The 20,973-nt window shown below is 41.3% G+C and overlaps 1 long non-coding RNA gene across 12 annotated transcripts in view; it reads right to left on the bottom strand.

The window, feature by feature from the left end:
- The window catches only part of LOC110395609, a 48,152-nt gene continuing 27,185 nt past the window's right edge, over positions 7-20,973 (bottom strand). For 11 of the 12 annotated variants that reach the window (XR_002436507.1, XR_002436512.1, XR_002436508.1 and 8 more), the window contains 4 exons: positions 17,702-17,795; positions 9,512-9,616; positions 1,626-1,919; positions 7-1,137 (listed from right to left, as the gene is read on the bottom strand). This is a non-coding gene — a long non-coding RNA (uncharacterized LOC110395609). Of the gene's footprint in view, positions 1,138-1,625; positions 1,920-9,511; positions 9,617-16,876; positions 17,796-20,973 lie in introns of all 12 variants that reach the window. The other variant, XR_002436506.1, reaches the window with a different exon arrangement.

Below are 20,973 nucleotides of genomic sequence, written 5' to 3'. Positions count from 1 at the left end.
CCCCGGGGAGCGCCCGGCGGGCTGGCGGGGCTGGGCGGGACTGCGTGTAGCCGCCCGCTGAGCCTCCCGAACTCCGGCTCGACTTGGGCACGCTCGGCAACTGGGAGCTGCCCGCCCCTTGTCTCGGGGGCTGAGTCCAGCTGGGCCGCGTGGAAAAGATATCCCTGGTCCGGAGCACGCTCCTTATATTCGGCCTGTGACTCTGGCTCTGTCCGCCAGACCTACATTGCAAAACCATGGCATTTCTGGGCAGATTTTTTTCCTCATCCCAGCACCTTTTTTTATTAAGTAAACGACGCATGAAACTTTCAATAAGCACAGGAGCAAAAAACAGCACAGTAAGAAAAAAAAAACCTCAAGTGATCTGATATAAAATGGCAATAAATTATGCTATGGAAGAGCATGAAAGCATAGTGAGGTACTCGAGGTTACCGTGTTTTACATGATACACAGAACTGCCTCTCAGCTTAGAATTGAAAGGAGCAGCACACACTGAGGAACTAACTGCCCGGAGATCTGCACTCAGGAATCGCTGGCTAATGGACTTGTGCGAGTAGCAAGTCTCAGTGTTCTCACTCACGGCAAAACATCAACAGTGACTGGGTTATCCAGTAAAAATTCTGAAGGCCGATAGAGGAAAAGTCTGTTTCTTTCTTCAGTGTTTTGGGGCACCGTGTATCAGGCTGTGTCAGGAGGGAGCTCATTGGTCTTCTGGTGAAATAAAGCTGCCCCTGGCAGAGGGAGAGACTGTGACAGTGCTGTAAAACAAACGGAACAGTGAAAAGTGCCTCCTCTTCCTGTGCACAGGAGTACTCGCTTTTGTATTAAGTTCTAGTCTCTGAGGAGCAAACGTAGCTCCTGTGCTGATATTCTTCAGTCATGGTGCAATTCCTGACAGCAAAATCCACAGTCTTACCACACCCACTGGTGGAAGAGAATACTCCGAGCTGGCCTTTTCCCCAGCTCAAATCGGAACGAAAGTGCTCTTTACAAAGCACGTTTTTGTATTCAGATTAGATCAGCTCTCAAGGGTACATTGCTATCCTCCGTCTTTACTCGATGTCTTCATTTTGTCCAGGTGATATCCTCTGGTAGCCCATGCACAGTTTTCTCATCTTGGTGAAATGGGGGAGAAACCTGCCAATAAAGAGGCATCAAAGTGATCATAGTTCAAGTCACGTGTGCTTGTATGATGTAGAGCAGATATTTGAGCCCATAGCCTGCATCATTGCCATATTACCAAGCTACTGAATATTCTAGAGTCCTCTGGGATCTGTTCCACATTTTATAAATCAATGTTTATTGGACCAGAAGGGAAGACAGAGAAAACTCTCTTCCCATCCGGGGCATCTGCATGCATTCTTCATTTTCACTTGTAAAAGCAGCTGAAACAGCCATCATTTGGGGAAATATGGAAAGAAAGCATGTGCCTTTAAAAGGAAAAAAAAAGAAAAAAGCCTCACGCACCAGCGTGGAAATGGAAGACCAGATAAAAGGCAGGAGTAAAAACTCTCTTCAACTTAATATAGAAATGTTTAAATTTTCCAATTCACTTTGGAAAATAATTATTTTTACTTAGTTTTATATATATATATGTGTATATATATATGTATATGAGTTTTTACCTCAGTAGCTGTTGGTACAATTGCATCCAATGAAGCAAGAAGATATTACATTGCTGCCTTTGGTGTGAGCATGATTAGCATTCACTTCTTATACTTGTTGATTCTGGAGGCCTTAAACCTTCCAACAATCACAGATCCTCCAGGTCAAGTGAAATCATCGGTCAATTACCAGCTATCTCAGTCTGTGTTTTCCCTGCTGTTCCTGAAGAGAAGCAAAATGTTCAGCCTTGTAGATATGAAACATGAATCGTCCTTCCACTGCTGCCTGCCAGCTTGCAATCCCCACAGCCAGAGCTAGAAAAATATATGGGAAATGGTCCGTTAGAAATGCTGTTTGGGGAACGCACCTAATTTCTTTATAAAGAAAGATATTTTTCCCTGGTTGAGCACATGTAACATTCGCCATGGGTGAATTTTAAAAAGACAAAGGCACAAATATATCAGGCTTTCTGTCTGACAAGTTTGTAGCTCTCAGTCAGCAGAGGGAAGAAAATATCCACATGACAAGAATAATAATCCTGTTCCCTGGATGCTGGCAGCAGTCTAGCACACCGCAATGAAACCTAAGGAAAGTAGGGAACAAAACACAGGCTCTGTCTTTTTCTTTCTCTAACAGATTAGCTGGCACAGAGGCATAGCATTAAATATATATAAATACAGTTTACTTTCTTTCTCATAACATTGTTGATCAGAGTTTTAGCCTGAAGTGTTTGTTGAATTGCTACCAAGCAAGGAATGTCTTACAGGTAGCATCCTAAAAGTGCAGCGATGCTTAGACACGGTGCTAATTATACACCACAGAACAGAAATTAACTTCTGGCTCTGGGCAGACACCTAACTGTCCATGTCAGTGAATAAATCGTGCAAGGACAACACTAGATTTTCAGCAAAGATGTAGAGCAAGAATGAACAGAAATCATAGAATCCCAGAACGGCTTGGGTTGGAAGGGACCTCAGAGCCCCCCCACCAGCTCAGGCTGCCCAGGGCCCATCCAACCTGGCCTTGGGCACCTCCAGGGATGGGGCACCCACAGCTCTCTGGGCAGCAGTGCCTGGGCCTCACTGCCCTCTGAGTGAAGAATTTCCTCTTAACATCTAACCTAAATTTCTCCTCTTTTCATTCAAAGCCATTCCTCCTTGTCCTATCACTATCAGACCATGTAAAAAGTCGCTCCCCCTCCTGCTTATAAGCTCAAGTCCTGGAAGCCCAGCTCCCTCAGCCTTTCCTCACAGGAGAGGTGCTCCAGCCTTTTGAGCATCTTTGTGCCCTCCTCTGGACCCGCTGCAACAGCTCTGCATCCTTCTTGTGCTGGGGGGCCCAGGCCTGGACACAGTACTGCAGGAGGGGTCTCACAAGGGCAGAAATCACAGGAGATGCTAAAGGAGGATGAAGGAAAATTCCACACAAAATCCAACAGCACAATGACCAGGAACGTGAGAGCACAATCACTGGAATGGAAGCATGGGAATCAAAGAGGAGTCTTTGAGAGAAGTGATCAGCAGAATCAAATGTGCCAGGAAAATTTAGCTAAAAAGCAGCATTTTAGTACTTGAATGAAAACCAGTGAGGCTAAAAAATAGATTATTTTCTGGAGAAAATTAGTGAGCTGTATACTCTGTCAGCTTAAGCAATACTGAGAAGGCTTAAGTATGTCCACTGAAACAAAATGAACTGAGTACAAAAACGCAAAATTGAGTGTGTTCCATCCATCCCTGGCCTAGGGAACACACCAGTGACATTCTATGGAAGAAGACAGGAAAACAGGGAAATGCCCACAACGTGGTGTTTAAAAGATGTATGGCCTGGTCAGAAGACAGATTTCCACTGTGACTGTAAAATGAATGTTTGCTTGACATATGGATAAAGGAGTGACTGGTTAGAGAGTTCCTGTTAGAGACATCACAGGAAATGTAAATTAAAAAGAGAATGAATAATACACTATGTCAGTGAATAAATGTACCAAAGAAGAGCTAGAACTTCAGTGCAAGCTGCTGGAACATTCACCACCTGTACACAGCATTAAAATCTCTTATCAACCATCCTGACCAAAATAAGCCGTCAGAAGATGCTGCCCCATAAAACAGTTTAAATTCTGCCTGTGAACTACACGTGACTTGTAAAGTCAGTATGCTAATGTCAAAGGTTGTGTAACGTGGGTTATGTGGATTAGATTCTGAACCTCATTCTACTTCAAAAAGCGTGCTCATTCCTGATTAAAAGATAATAAACGCCTTACATTTGCAGTAAATGATACAAAAATGTTTGCTTGCTTTTTCAATAATCTGTGAGAATGATAGTACCGCCACAATTTCTTCTTGCATTTTTCAGATTTTCTATTTTCCTGTATTATTTTTTAAAAAGAATAAAGCAGCAAATTTTACAGAAACTGCAAACAGAAACTGTATTCAAATTTCTTCAGTGTAACTACAAGACATTTTTTTCCTCTAATTTAACAGCAAATTTTTGAGGTTTTCTTCTCTCGCTTCCTTTTTTAAAGCTAGAAACTGTCTTGGTTATGCATTCAAAGTTGAATGCTAGGGCATGAAACACAAAAATTGAAATGCATTTAGCATTCCTCTATTTCATCAGTATTTACACCAGAACTTTTCATTGAACACAGTGAAAAAGGTAAAGTCGAAATAAAGATTTCTTAAATCTTGGCCTTTCATCATATAAATATTTCAATTAGTTGATAACATTATTTAAAATGTGAGTTTAAATTGAGGTTATTTCCTCCAGTTCTACCCATTTAAAAAAAATGGATCACAACTTAATGCATTTGGAAATGTATGATTTGGGTAGCCGGTAAACAAAAGCAATTTACCATACCAATAACGTAATAGAGTAGTATAAAAATACAAAATGAGTTTATGAATATTTCATATTTAATTTAAAAGATGTATCCCAGTAGTTATTTTTTTCACTTATCAGAGCTTGTTTGTGTAGTAAGCCTTGTTAGCAGAGTCTTGTTGACTTTTATTAAATCCTGTGCCAGCGCACAGTTCCACGGCAGGAAATTCTAATGCAGACGTACAGCCCATGTGCATTCACCACGAATCTTTCCTCCTGTCCATTCATATCACACAGCAAAACCTTTCTGAGTTCTGCTCACACAGTTCCCGCAGGATCGTTGACAAAATGTTGCCTTTTTATAAGCACGTTCACTTTCAGATATGCTAACGTGCATTTAAAACATAACATGCACATCACTCATCTTTAATTTGAGAGCTGCACCCCACCTTTCAGGCTTTCAGGCTCCTAGTGTACCTGGGTCAAGTTTCTGTTAATACAATTACACGTCGTGACAGGTAGAGAGGGAGTTCACTGATGAAAAGCATTTGATAAAGTGCTGCCTGTAATTCCCCCCGTTTATTGCCTTGAGCGTACCAGCTAACAAGGAGGCAAGCAACTCCAGGCTCCCTTTGTCCTGAGGGGTGACTGGAGAGAAAGATGAAAGGCAATACATTCATGTTTCTCACAGCTTTCTGATTTTAATACATTTTCCTGAGGAAAACTATGCACCAGCGGAGGAGACCCGCTGTTGCCTTTGCTGCTGCTGAAACGCAGCACTCACCCCTCACTGTGCTCACACCCACTGGTTGGACTCCATCAGCACACAGCAAGTGTCAATTCATGTCATTTTTTCCACATGGAGGACTTCAGTGTCACACCTTTGCTCCATATGCACTTCCATGTCAGACACCATTGTGTGAGACCGCCTCTCTGCTGCCATCTGTGACACAGCAACAAAATGTAACAGCATATTGGTGGCGAGGTTCAGCCTTTGCTGCCATCCCACCAACATCCGCCTCTGACGTCACGGGCCAACAGCCTAAAATAGGAGGCATTACTTTTGGAGCAGCCCTCATGTTAATGTTTGCAAAAATCATCTCCTGTGATAAAAATTAATGTACGCAAAGATAACAGAGAAGGAGCTCTTTGGAGTTTCTGATATGAACTTTGTGATGGCGGTGCTTGCACGAGCATTTTCAGGCCTCTACCAGCGGCTGCCGGAAACAGAACTACTTGGTGTTAACTACTTAGTCTGAATAATTCTGTATCAGAACGAAATAAGGTATGTTTCTGAAAACACGCAACCAAAACTTCTAGGCAGGAAATCACTTTTCAGTTTGCCCCTTGAAAATGTGGAATTCCTGATCAGCCTACAATGCTTTCAGTAAAAAAATGGAAATTGAAAACATAAATAGATTGAAACAGTCAAAGTGACCTCAGTACAGAAAAAGAAGCAGCAGAGCTCAGCCATGTGCTCCAACTAAAGTACTTGAAGGAAATGCAGTTAACTTCAATAGGCACAACTGACGTAATGTGTGACCACTGCGACCTTGACCACTGCTGGCTGTGCACCACCATCTTACAGACAAGGCACCCACAGCATCCACTGGCTTTGGAAGGACGGAAAATAAATAAATGCAATCAGATCTAGCAGAGGAAAGCACGGTATTCATCTGCAGTTCTAGCTGTTAAAGAAAGGCTCACGTGGGGTGACCATAAGAAGAGGTATAAAGATGCATTTTGTTGTGTTGAGTCTTCCATTGGTGCTGCACACATCTACATCTATGCTTGATCTGCATCTTTGGACTGCAAGGGGCAACAGGAGGGTGACTCACCACAGCAGGCTATGCCAAATCTCCAGTATCCAGCTGAGCAACTGGGACTAGTTGGGCTGCAAATTAATGGGTTTCTAAAAACAACAGAAGATGGAAGTACTTTCAAAAGACATCTAACATGCTTGCTGTATAAAATTAGACTGAAATGATATTCTTAAAGAGAGCTTTCAACTGTCAAAAATAAAAGAAGGTCATATATTCTCCGCTGAGGAATTCTGGATCTCACCAGAGGGGACATCCACTTTCATTATTCTTCTATTTTATCTGGTTTTTCTTTTACAGCGTCTCTGTAGCCAGACAGGAAAAAAAAAACCAAAACAAGACAAAACAGAACTAAGAGATATGGTTGAGAGTTGAAAGAATGAGCACAGAGAGCAGATAAAAGATATAAGAATTGGAAAGGCAAATCAAAATGTTAAAGTTACATGGAGAGCAAAGCTAATATGAAATAATCTGAAACAGGAAATAACAATTATTTTTTAAACTGCTTGCTTTTCCATCTCTCTTCTTTCTTCATTTCCCCCCCAGTAAATGCTATCTATTCAATGGCATCCTCACCAGTTTTTTTTTTTTTGACTCGGTTGTTTTAAATTCATCAGTCCTGTACCCCTGTGGTAGATCGGAGACAAACCTCTTGCCAAGGTGCACTTCAGTTAGAAAAGTGCAGGCACTAATTAATATTAGTGAGATAGTGCTTGGCACACATATGGAGTTACAACTTGTACAGAATTAAGGAACCAGAGCATCCCTGTGGCAGCAGGGCCCACGAGGGTTCTCTGGTCCAAGTTTCTTCCCAAAGCAGGACCACACTGAATTCGCACTGGGGTGCTCGTGGCTTTTGCAAGTTGGGTGCTGAAAACAGGGATGCTGCAGCCTGTCAGGGCAACCCGTCCCAGCCTTTCCTGGATTGGATGAAGCTTATCAACGTTCTTCTCACCCTTTCATCTCTCCAGTTTAAAAACCCTGAATGTTTGAAGAGTTTTGGGTCAATCAGATGATGTAGAATGCACAAAATTATATAAGCATCTTGGTTTTGGCTTTCTTGCACAACATTCATTTTGTCTGATGCCTTGGACTTCATGCTGGGCTGTGAGGCTTTCAGGACAAGAATGGAATCTCGTTATTTGTATGGAGTCCATCATGAAAAAGAGGTGTGTGTGTGTGTGTGCACGTTCATTTCTCTCGTTTATTGCTCATCTCTCCATAAGTAGCACTCTGTGTTTCTATCACCATAAATACAACACACACTCTTCTTCCTTTCCTTAGTGCTACCAGTATGCAAAAGTATTCACCCTTTCCTCATAGTTTTCTTTTCTCTTAATGCAATATACCTTATTCCTTATCCCCTGTCATAACAGACCCTGCTAAAGAGTCTGTCACCTTCTTTCTGTAGCTCCCCTTCAGATACTGAAAGGCCGCTCTCAGGTCACCTCAGAGCTATCAGGTCAGCATGAGCTCCAGCCTGCTCCTATTGAACTCAACAGGAAAACATTTCTTTATTTTGACTGAAGATGAGTTAGTTATTGTGGATACAAAATTTCATTTACAGTAAATCCAAAGCCTAGGTACTAACTTCACTGGAGAAAGTAGGGAGCATAAAATGCAGCACTCCTGCTGGGTAGGGTCATAGTGATGGCCTCCGCTCACTGTCTGAGGATCTCCATAACATTATCTCCATGGCTCTACTATACTGTCTTTTTCCCAAGCCATTTTCTAGCTGTACATTGAAGCAAAAGGTCTTCACGTTGTGTATCCTGTTCCACAGGTCACCTACACAATCTTGACCACGGTGCTAATATCCTCCATCATAAATCCACAGTGCTCATGTGCAAGAAGTGTTGAAGCTGGTAGATGGCCAAGACTCCCAGTCATCCACCTGTTGACAAGGCAGCCTTTCCACCTGCTTACGTGTAACAGTCTAGGGCATAGATGGCTGGCTAACTAGAGAAACACTACTTAATTTATGGTTATTCATGGAGGTGCTTACAGCTATGCACTAAATTCTGCCTTTTGTTATAGGCTGGAAAATGAATTTAATCTTTTTCTCCTACAGTGATGCCTTCCTGGAAGTCATTTTAAGAAGAGGTCTGTACTGTGCTCATTTGAATTTAATCTCTTATACTTTAATAAGTATCCTACAGGGTTATTAAGGTGTTAGAATTATCTCTAAAGAAAAAGAATTACATTATTAGTTAGCAAATTAAGAAAATTTGTCTTCCAAATACATTCTGTTGTTTGAATAGAAACAAAACAGTTTTAGAACAAAATGTACCCTTACTGGTAGCTTGTTTATTTTTAGAAATAGCAAACGTTTTTTTTGGAAACCACAGAGAAATAATGCTTCAAAACAAGGTAATGCATTTCAAAGTGTAATTTATAAGGACAGAGGTTTAGTCCCCCCGTCACAACCACAAACTGTGTAACACAGTTGTTATCAATGTGGATATGATCTCTCTGCTAATAAATTTGTAAAGTTGTCTTAAATACTTTGTTGCTGTTGTTTACCAGCAGTCAGACTGCATGCGCTCAGTTCTCAGATGGCAGCACTCCATGCATTCCCTGCATGGAGAAACCTTTGGAACTGGGCGGTAAGGGGCTGCCTTAGTAGGCTGTGAGGAGGCTGATGGCAGGCTGTGGTGGTATCAGAACCTACCCAAAGCAATGCTGTGGAGGCCAGCAGGACCTCAGCACTGTTTAACTGTCCCCTGGGTTGATGTTAATGAGTTCAGCCAAGCTGGGTGGGAAGGAGCAGGTCTCACTCACGTTGGTGTAGTGGAGCAACGAGTAAGGGTCAGGCAGTGAATGAATCATGGGTTTCCCTGAGGTGGCCATCCTTTGGCAAGCAGCAAGGTTTGTATTTGCTTGTAGGAACGCTTGCAGAGCTTGCAAGAGTGGTGGGAGGGAACTGTAACATCTCCAGAGGGCAGCTTCCACAGAGACGCTTCCAGGTGGAAAAAGAGCCATAGAAATAGGCCTATGCACTTTGAGTGCAGCAATCCATGTTTGCACTTTAGCTTCCCAACCCCGGTCACTGCAAATGTCAAGAGCCACACATTCCCAAGTGACTTGTCACCAGAAATAGCAGATGTCAAGTACGCACTTGACAGCAAAGAACTCCAGCCACTGCGTCATACACTCGAGGTGGAGTGGGACGTCAGTAGGATGCCTGGCTGGCATTTGTCCCCAGCCCCACAGGCACTGCCCCACAGCAACCGTGCCCCTCCCATGGCCACGTGTCTGCCCGCACACAGACGTACCAGCAGTTAGCAGTGCCGCGAACATCGCTCATCTTCTGTCCGTCCGCCTGGTAGCCGCCCACCCGCACAGAAGTAGCCAGTTAAATACAATTGAACGCAGTGCACCTGAAACGGGTAGAACAAAGGAGAGCTCATGTTTAAGTCCCAAGTCTTCAAAGCAGATTCTTATGGTGTTCAGTCACGCCATGGTTGGTAACTGCAGTTTTCATCAAATTTTTAAAATTATGAGATAACAGTAGCTTCGTTATTTCGGTAAAATATATCGTCATTATTGGGAAAAATTTGAACTGCAATGAGCAGCTGTTATTTAAAATAGCTTATGTCAGTGTCTCATATCTTGCTGCTGATGAGGCAAGAAGCTGAAATGTACTTCCAAGAGTGATAAATCTGCCCAGGTTCCTAAACTAGTAACCGGGTGGAAATGGAAATGCATCAAATACAGCTAGAATTGTGCCAGAACGCGGGAACGCAAGTGGTCATTCATTCCAGATCCATTCATTTTCAGGATCCAAATCAATACCGCAAAGATGTGATTTGTGAAGATACTACTTACTAAATGTGTTCAGTTTCAAGTGTTAAGCTATAGCTGTGGAGTATGTAAAGAGCACTCATCAAATATCTGCTTCCACATGTAATTATTTTAGCAGTGAGTTTTAGAAAAATTACCTCATTTTACACTGAAATCTGGTTGCATTTCAAGGTTTTTATTTGAAATAGGAAGCTGTGTCTAAGAAGGTTCTTATCTATGAAGGGTATTACTATAGACTGCTCTCCATAAGCTTTTCATTGCTAGCATTCTGCTAGAGATTTGTGTAGATTTTAGACAGAATGTGTTTTGCTGCTGCTTTGCATGTGGGCAAATAAACGAGATATTATGATCAGTGTAACATCAATCTGAAATCAAGAGTGTATTAAATAATTTAGTTCTTTGGAAGTCACTTGAATTGCATTTAAAAACAGTTTTTTCAGGATAATAAATAGCATGGAAAACAGAAATACCATGTTAATCATGAAGGATTCCATGCTTTCTGTGTACGAAGTAGGTATTCTAACACTATCATTATAGGCTGCTTCAGCAAAGGCAGCAAAACAGTTTTCATAGTGACTTCTGCTTTTGGCACTCCTTTTGTTTGCTGATCATTTCCCGTGTTTAATTTCAATCTAAAAATTAAATAACAACATTACCGTGAAAACACTGTTTAATCACAATGGATTGAAAAACATGAAAGAAGCACCTAGAGCACACCTTCTCAGGCCTTAATAACGAAATGTTCCTTCTGACAAGCTAATCGGGGATTTTATTCTTTGTGAGCTTTTCTGAACAAGGAAAGCCAGCTATTTAGACATCAAAAAACAAAGAGGTGAATTAGCTGTCCATGCCTTCGACTCAACTCTTTGCAAAACTTCGGTCTCTTCACGTTGCTCTAGTTGTACAAAATGGGGTAGAAATAGCCTCAGGGAAAAATCCAGGAGTAATGAGGTTAGTTCAAGTAGAGCTGACAGAACGACTCTATATCAGTCCCCCAGCACTAAGCCATATATCTAGATGCAGCAGGTAAAGTTCACATTAAACAATCACAAGATCAGCTACAATTTACTGTAGATATATTACAATTTACTGTAGATTGTGTTTTCTTCTGGGTTTGTTTTGTTATTATTATTAAACACACATCCTAAGACAGCATCAGAAGGTATGTAACACAACAGCTGAGATATAAAGATGTTACATTAACGTTGGGCTAAGAAATGTATGAGTATGTCTGCCTCAGTAGAGTTTTGTGGTAAGCCTTCACAATTCTACCCATTCTTTAATAACAATATCTGCCTAAATATAAAATAGTTCATATGTGGAATACGGAATCACAATGTGTTTCTGTTTGCCCTGGCCAACTGATAGAGATACACATGCTAGATATACAATGGGACGAGGATAATTAATTGTGACATTGCCAAAAGGACGCTACGCTTTTTCTGATAAACTCTTCACATCTTTCCAAAGGGTCACAGTCAGTATTTCAGCTTTAGGCTGGTTTATTGCCTAGAGCAAATTTGATTTTTGAGAGTTACGCAAGCTATGGGATAGGTGATCTAGAATGGTTACGTGTTTAAAATGTGAAAAATGTTCCAGGGAAAACAGAAAAGCTGCTGCACTTGAACTTGGTGCAAATAATAGCTTAACTGAATGCAAATGATGTATGCTCTTAAGCAGGACTGCCAAGCTGAAAACAACAAATCATAGTAATGTTATAACACCAAGATAAGATAATTTGATAGAAATAATTTCAAAATTAGATTTCAAGGCCAGGAGAAGACAAATCATGAGCAGACAGAAATGAAAACCCAGAAAACAGCAAACTTAGCAGTAGTTATTTAGGGAAAAATCAGTTTAAATCCACGCTAAAAAAAGTTCTGATTTAGAAACACTAGTGAATGTTATTCTCAGGGTATTTTTGTACTAATTCTCCACTACTGTTCCAATATAGAATCATAGAATTAGCCAGGTTGGAAAAGACCTACAAGATCATCCAGTCCAACCATCCACCTACCACCAATAACCCCACTAAACCATGTCTCTCAACGCTATATCTAAATGTTTCTTGAACACCTCCAGGGACAGTGACTCAACCACCTCCCTGGGCAGCCCGTTCCAGCGCCTGACCACTCTTTCAGAAAAGTAGTATTTCCTAACATCCAGCCTAAGTCTCCCCTGGCGCAACTTGAGGCCATTCCCCCTCGTCAACAGGCACAATAATGCCGATATCAAAGTATTTTTTGCTAGTACATCTGACATTACTTGATCATAGAATCACTAAGGTTGGAAAGACCTCTAAGATCACCCAGTCCAACCCCAGCCCACCCCCCCATGCCCACTGACCAGGTCCCCCTGTGCCACATCCCCACGGCTCTGGAACACCTCCAGGGACGGTGACCCCACCACCTCCCTGGGCAGCCTGTGCCACTGCCTCACTGCTCTGTTTGAGAAGGAATTGCTCCGAACACGCAACCTGAACCTCCCCTGCCACTTCTTGTTGCCACCACCCCTCGTCTTATCACTGTGACCTGGAAGAAGAGGCCGACCGCATCTCACACAGCCTCCTTTCAGGGAGCTGTAGTGAGACTTTTAGAATTCTTTTCTTTCCTTTGAACCAATAACAGCAGCTCTTGCCAAAGTGTTTGCTTACGGATATAACTGCCAGCAAACTTTTACATAGGTATCATCCGGACTCAAACAAGATCTGTTTCTACCTTTCTTTCTATGTTTAATTGCCCATCACCTTCTACATGCAGTTTCAAATGATACTATTCAAATGAAATACTGGAGTGATTCAGCAGAGATATTTTTATGATAGTAAAGTTTACATTACCTTGAGAGTACAGTTTCTTTTTCTTGTTCAATAGCCTTATACAAGTAAACTGTATAAACCTGTCAAAGCTGGTCTGATGTAAGAGTCCAGTTACATTTTCCCAGTATATTCCTGCATCTGGGCAGGAGTAGAGAGAAGTCTTTATTCCCAAGGGGTAATCGCTGCATGTAAAAGAGCCAGCTGCCTTTCATGATGGTTGAATACCACCTATGGTTATAAGTGCCATTTCAAAAGGGATGTCAAATTCCAATTGTGAAAGTAATATCTTGAAAACGAAAACTAAGATGGGATAAGGAAGTACCTGAATTCAAGATGAGCTCCAGATTCAGAGAAAATGATAATGAGAAATGAAATTAAATTTTAAAAAATTACAAGATTTCCCCTTTATATGAAAGGCTTTCATAAAGAGACCACTTCCAAAAGGAAAAGTAACTCGAGAATAATACCAAATGGGAAGTGATAATGATGGGCATTAACAAGCTTTATATCAGTAGCCAGAGACAGTATTGTTTTTAAATAAGGAAAAACCAGTAAGCCTTTCAGAAATCACAAATATTTCAGTAGTACGCTCAAACATGAGGAAGAACAAAAACAGCATTAGAGAAAAACAACATTTGAGTTGATTGGCTTAAGAAACTGCCTCTGCAGGCTGAAAACAGAGGCAAGGTTTAATCTTATTGGTCAAATTCCAGCAACAATAAACCAAGGCATGTAGCTACCTTCTCTAGATCCGCAGATATCCGCAGGCTGTCAGCAGAGGCTATGCTGACTTACAGTGAATGAAGCCTGACACGACCTTTCAGATGTGGGGAACTTCAGTCAGACCAATACGAAATGCAATCTGACAGACATTTAGAAAGAATGTTTAAGTGATTGTGATGCCCATGGCACTTGCACTGAAGGAAATAAAGGTTTGAGAGAATTTCTGTGGGCTTTCACGTGCTTCGATCAAAAATGTAAGACTGCTAAGGATACGTAATGAAGGATGTCACCAAAACAGTAGCATAAGATGGAACTACCATCCCTAGGAAAAACAGCTTTCAGGCCACACCTATCACACTTGCAAGGACTGATATAACTTGATGGAAATAGACTAGACTTCAGTTATTACGTCAACAAAAATTCCCTGCCGAAGAAATTTTAATTCACAGCCACATGGTGACTCAAAATAAGACCACTTCAGCTTCAGGTCAGGGACTCTAGACAGTACTGAGAAGTAGATGTAGTTTTAAGAAGAAAACAGCTGGTAACAACAGGAATCTCTGTTAATATGCTATTTTGATACAGTGTTTGGTAAAATTAATAATTGCCAAGCATGCTGGTCCAAAACAAACTCTTGCTCTGAAGTGAGGAAATTTTACACCACGTGTTTAACTGAGCAGCCAACAGCAAAATCCCCTAGATCTGCAAACATTAACCACAGTCTGCTGGGCTGGAAGTCTGGTTTGCTGCAAGCAAATGGGGTCACGAACCTCCGCAGCAGCTCAGCTTCCCCAGGACAGAGACGGACTGCTCCAGGTGGCAGCCCCACCTGGGCTCCAAATTCAGGTACAGAGACAGCATTTCAAGACACATTACCAAGCAAAGCACCACCCCCCCTGCACTAAATGTATTCATGTTAAGTTTGACAGATGTTGAATTTGGAAAAAGTCTATCAGATTTACTTACTTGTTGAGACAAACCCTTTGGTTCCAGGGCTGCAAATTATAGAAACGCGTTAGCTTGGGCAAAATATTTGTGGTGTGTAAATATAAGCAAGTGTGCTAGTCTGGAAAAGAGCAGGATCTTGGAATGAGAACAATTCCAGGCAAAGAAAAAAAAAAAAAGCACAGATGCAAAATTACTGATAGAAACAAAAGGAAGACCTAAGTGTTTACTATTCAACTGATCCTTCTTTCGCTTTTTGATTTCTGAGCAATCTGACAAATATTAAATAGCATGAAATGAGATTTCATAGGTGGCAGTGGAGCTTTTATTCCTGTTATAAATAAATTCCTAGTGCTAATAAAGCAGAATCTTTAAATACTTATTGGTGCATCTTCTGCCAAACAGTGAGAATGGGCCATTACTCTCATTTATTGTAAGTCAAGAAATAAATGCATTTTCTTGATGATCACACTATTTGCTGCTACCAATTATAACCTACTTTCCTTCCATCTATCAAACCCAGAGTCCTTCAGCTCATACAGCACACGAACACATTCATGCCATCTCAAAAGCAGATGTGTTGAATTCTCAGCTGTTTCATGTACGGAATTTCCATCTTAATAAATACTGCAGATCTGGCTCGGTAGCTCATACAGCACCATAACAAACACTATTCCATATGCTGGATGATACGAATAAAAGTGGAGAACCAAGTGACATCTCATTTGGGTTATTATTGCTGATGGGAATGCTGTATGATGTATAGAAATACATATAAGTATGCGTATGCATCAAGAATAAAAGAAATGGCACAATTTCTTTTCCTCTTCACATCCAGGACACGCTGCATGAAAGTCAAAGATTAAGAATGTAAGACATAACTCCTTGGCTTCCCTACGTGTAAAACATCCTGGCTGTGTGAGACAATGGAGTTGCAAAGATTTTTTGAAACAGATGTCAATGTTAATGATTGGGTTTTAACTTTTTTTCAAAGTTTTGCTTTCTTCTACCTTTACATGTTATACCATGTTCTCTCCAGATGTCCCTTTCTAGTTAATTCAATATTAATAAATGGCTTACTGATATCGAAACGAGGACCGTCACCATGGTAATTGTAGTAAAAGGTCATTTCTGTCTCATTTCACACATACGCAATAAAAATTTAATCATGCATGCACCAAAAAACTACAAGTTGCCAGTAACACACACTCAGAGATGAGAACACCTCATCGCCTTCAGGTCAAGGACAGAGAGCCTCATACCCCACTCTCACCTTCCTCACCGTCACTGTAAAAGATAACAATGAATCAATCAGCAAATCCAAGTGTTACTCAACTGCTGGCTGCTCACAAATTTGTTCAACAAACACGATCTGCCTTCTCATTTTAGCGTGTGAAGCTCATACAGGGTTAATTTTGAATTCATACTTAGAGGGACTTCCATATGGTAAAATGTTTGAGCAGTTGCTTAAATTTTTAATTGAGTGGGATTTTTCTGGACGCGGGCCCAATTCATCGTAGTTAATTTGCATTTGGAAGTAGATTATGTATTTTACAGGAAAGTTTTCAAAAACGACTTCACAACTATAGACTGTTTCGTGATAAAAGCAAGTGACTCAATGGGAGAAAAGTATTCAGTCAGCACACTGAAATGAAGAAATAGCCATGCACAGAAGGAAAACATGAGGAGTTCTTCAACTCAGGTCACCATTCAATGTATTCTAACTGAATGACACAGACTTGAGATCTATACTGTGGTCAGTAGTAATTTACAGCACTGTAGTATGTGTTAGAGGGATTTGTGAAGCAAATGAATTTTCTAAAGCATTGCTTTTAGAGCAGTGAACCATTTATTTCGAATCCTTTTTGCTGACTACTCAGAAATCAATTAAATATTTATTATGATCACCAAAATTTATATTCATTACCAGCTAGTTCTAACAAAAAGCTACCTTGTCACAGAAGCCCCAGCTGAGTGATGATGATATTTTGTCTCCTCCAAAAGTACTATGCATTCCTTTAAAGGCAAATTATTAAACAGAGAAGGCCAGTTTGAACGGTACAACAAGTGATTTCAGTTTTACGATGTATCGTTACGTGTTTAAGTGCTTTGTCAGCTATACCAGTTTGCTTTGCTTCATTGGAAAAGAATCTGAAAATAGGTTTCCTATATTTTGGCTAACTGAGGTATGAAGCAATACTTGTGCCATGTTGAGAGTCGCAATTTTACCTTTTTTAAACTCCCAGTTCTTCAAGTCAAAAGTAATAATTGTAAAACGCAGTCTTGAAACCTCTACTAGAGCCAGACTAATTTACAACAGGCTTTGCAATTAGCTAAATCGATATAAAATTACCTGTTACATTTAAACAGAGGCCCATCTGGAGTTGAATCTGTTGAGGGATGTGAAGTACAAGACAATGAGCTTCAACAGGTACATCAATAGCAAAAAGAGATCCAGGGAAAATGCGGGGCTGTTGCTGAGAAGGACAGGGGACCTGGTGACATGGGATACAGAAAAGTCCCATCTACTCAATGCCTCCTTCACCGCGGAGCTTCCATCCTCAGGGAGCTTCAAAACCCATTGGGATGTGGTCTTGGGCTCCCTGCTCTGTGTGACTGCCGAAATCCAGAGGTCCAACCCAGCTACATCCATTCTGTGATGCAATGATTAAACTAGCCAAAGAAAGCCAACTACCTCAATACAAAGACAAAAGACGGAAACACCTCTTATTCAAATTAATGGTTGGATTTTTACAAGTAGTGCATTACCAACGCAGTTCTGCTTATTTCAAGTTGGTGTTACCCATTTGCTTGTTTCTACTTTACTGTTACATGCTGGGATTGTAGATTATTTCCAAATTTGGCAAAGACTGCTATTTTGTGTCGACAAGATTCGATGATCGTTTGTCATTTTCTGAACGGTAACTACAGATGGCAGGTAGAATGATATTACTTACATAGTGATTGACAGTCTTTTTAAAATACATTGAAATGTCTGTTTCTATTAATTATTTATTACTAAAATTGTTTCAAAAACATATTAGGGAAGAAGAAAATGACATAGATTAAGTTTACAGGAGCACAAGGACAGACAGGACAACTTCATAGAAAATACTCAGGTCAAGAGGTCTCTGAGCTTCCCAGCAGCTGGAGGCTAGAAAATATCCTATATACTCACCCTGGTTTCAGTCTTTGAGAAACAGCCTTATTTGGCCATTCTTTCTCTTCAGGAGAAGCAGAAGCCTGCTTGTACTGAGACTGCAATATCCTTCCTAGGAAAGATGGAAGGAAAGGAAGTGGTAGGAAACAATAATAAGAGATAAGAAACAAAAGGTGAGAGGAAAAGTAAAAAAGGCAGAAATTAAAAAAAAAAACAACAACAGGGAACTGGAAGAGATCTGGACCACTGCTGGCAGCATTAATTGCTCACTTCAAGCATGCATGAGCAGTGAGGTGGTCCAGGACCAGACGATCTGAAACCCAAACTGTATAACCCTTGTCAAATGTCAAACACAACAATAACACTTCTGCAGTTTGTGACAGTAAGTGGTGTTAGACAGGACATAAGGAAGGATTTATTTATTTTTACTATGAGGGTGCTGAGATACTGGAACAAGTTGCCCAAAGAGGTTGTGGATGTCTCACCATCGGAAATGTTCAAAGCAGAGTTGGTCAGGGCTTCGAGCAGCCGAATCGACTGTCCCTGCTCATGGCAAGGGGTTTGAATGATATTTAAGAGAACATTCCAACCCAAACCATTCCGTGATTCTGTGATACTACTGCAGTAAGACCTCCTCATGCAATTATATTAACGTGATTACAAAGGTGGTAAATAATACTGTTAATTTGTATCATACCAGTGTATTACTAGAACAAATTAAGGAGCTCTGTAAAAATTGTAAGCATTGCATATATCATGTAAGATATAAGATACTGAAATGAAGCTTTTAAAATCGATGACATTCAAATAGATGTAAAATAGTTTTTTCTTCATGTGAAGATTACAGCTTAGCTACAAACAATAAGCGGAGCATTACCTGAATAAAATATTGCTTACAGCTTAAATAGATTTTGTAAGTACTAATCTTCGATATAAGCACCTGCTTAATGTAGTTGTAGGTTTTAAAATAATGAGAAAGAAAAAAAGCAAAAAAGCAAGATATTCATCATTTTTATTCTTAAAAAAAACACACAAAATCCCGTTTAGAATTCAAAAGTGAAGGAAAGAAGATTGAGAAGGAAGGGTGTTCCTAATAGTAAGGCAGAAGTTGACAGCACATGTCAGATGTCTACTAAACAGTTCAAGAGCTAAAGTGGCATGCTCTTGTTCATCTTCATTATGGAAAAAATCAACGGGTATCCAGCATGCTCTATAAGAAAACAAGGCACTTGTTCTGAAAGACTTGAGTAGCTAAGGCATCTTCCTACAAAGAGCTGCTGTCTGATGCACAGCCTTCTAGAAAGAGAGCACCTATGGCCATACCTCCCTACAAGAAAGAAAACACTCCTTGTCTTAATTTCTTGCAGCACTGTTGCCTAAGCCATCTTTTTTAAGTAATAAGAACACTGAACAATTTCACTGTAGTCAGTAACAAACATTTGAAACCAACAGTTTTGTGGCATGTAATTTTCCTTTCCAAGTATTTATCCATTTATTTCCCAGAACAAGCGAAGCACAAAGATGCAAAGTGGCTGTGTAAGACACACAGGCACACGCATGCACATGTTGTGCCTCTTCCTCCTTGTCACCAACTAGAAATTGCATGAGACTGGTAGAAACAAGGCCTCTGAAACCACATGCTTTCTACCCAGAAATTGGGCTTTGGAACAATGCATTTCCACCCAGAAGAACTACTAGTAATCATTTCAGGTAGAACAGGGAAAAAATGTCATTTTCTTTTTTCTCTTTAGCTTAAGCCCCAAGTGTAATTTCATTTATATCAAAGATCTTATCTACTCAGGCCCATTTTTCTTACCCCATGCCATCTTCCCTTTGCACTGGCACAAGGGTTGATCAAGGTGGAGGAACTGATCTCAGTTATCTGCAACCTGACAGTCTTTTACTGACCCTTCTTCTGATAGTTTCCTTTAGGTTTCTGCAGCTTTCACTGTAAATTCAGTTCTGCCTTTAACAAATGTGAAGGTCTTTAGGTATCCTGTCTCTCACCAGGGGCTTTATGTAAACTCAAACTAGACATTTTTTGGAGTTACTGAACACCTCCTTTGCTTCAGTCTTTACTGCTAAGATTGGCCCTCGGGAATCCTAGACCCTGAAGGTAAGACAGAATCTGGAAAGGAAGACTTCCCCTTGGTCAAGGAGGATGTGGTGGGAAATCATCTAGGCAAACCCAATGCACAAAGATCCATGGGCCCTGATGGGATGCACCCACATGTCCCGAAGGAGCTAGTGAAAGTGATTGCCAAACTGCTATCATCTATGTAAGGGCATGGGGAATGAAAGAGGTGCCTGAACACTGGAGGATAGCCACTTCACTCCAGTCTTCAAAAAGGGTGAGGAAGAGGATCTGGGTAACTACAGGCCAGTCAGCCTCAACTCCATCCCTGGAAAACTGATAGAACAACTTGTTCTGGATGCCATCTCCAAGTAATTGGAAGAGAAGAAGGTTACCAGAAGTAGTCAGTGCGAGTTCACCAAGGGGAAATCATGCTTGATGAACCTGGTAGCCTTCTAAGATGACGTGACCAGCTGGGTAAATGCAGGGACATCAGTGGGTGTTGTGTACCTTGACTTCAGCAAGGCTTTTAACACTGTCTCCCATAACACCCTCATAGGTAAGCTTAGGAAGTGTGGGATAGATGAGTGGACAGTGCAGTGGACTGAGAACTGGCAGAGCTCAGAGGGTTGTGATCAGTGGCTCAACAAGACCTGGACAGGCTGAAGAGCTGTGGTGAAGAGGAACCTGATGAGGCTCAACAAGGGCAAGTGTAGGGTCCTACCTCCTACCCAGGTAGGAATAATACATGCACCAGTACAGATTAGGGGACGACCTGCTGGAGAGGAGCTCTGAGGAGCAGCACCTGGATGTTCTGGTGGCCAGCAGGTTGGCCATGAGCCAGCAATGTGCTCTGGTGGTCAAGAAGGCCAATGGTACCCTGGGGTGCATTACAAAGAGCATGGCCAGCAGGGTGAGGGAGGTAATCCTCCCCCTCTGCTGTGCCCTCGTGAGGCCACACCTGGAGTACTGTGTTCAGCTCTGGGCTCCCCAATTCCAGAAAGACAGGGATCTTCTAGAGAGAGTCCAGTGGAGGGCCACAAAGATGATGAGGGGCCGAGAGCATCTCCTGTACAAGGAAAGGCTGAGAGACATGGGGCTGCTCAGCCTGGAGAAGACTGAGAGGGAGATCTTACCAATGCTTCTAAATATCTAAAGGGCAGGAGTCAAGCAGATAGGCCCAGGTTCTTCTCAGTGGTGCCCAGCAACAGGACAA

The sequence above is a fragment of the Numida meleagris genome, chromosome 3, assembly GCF_002078875.1.
Source record: "Numida meleagris isolate 19003 breed g44 Domestic line chromosome 3, NumMel1.0, whole genome shotgun sequence".
In the NCBI taxonomy this organism is placed as follows: domain Eukaryota; kingdom Metazoa; phylum Chordata; class Aves; order Galliformes; family Numididae; genus Numida; species Numida meleagris.
The sequence above is the reverse complement of the archived record's forward strand: the minus strand, read 5'-3'. Positions and strand labels throughout refer to the sequence as shown.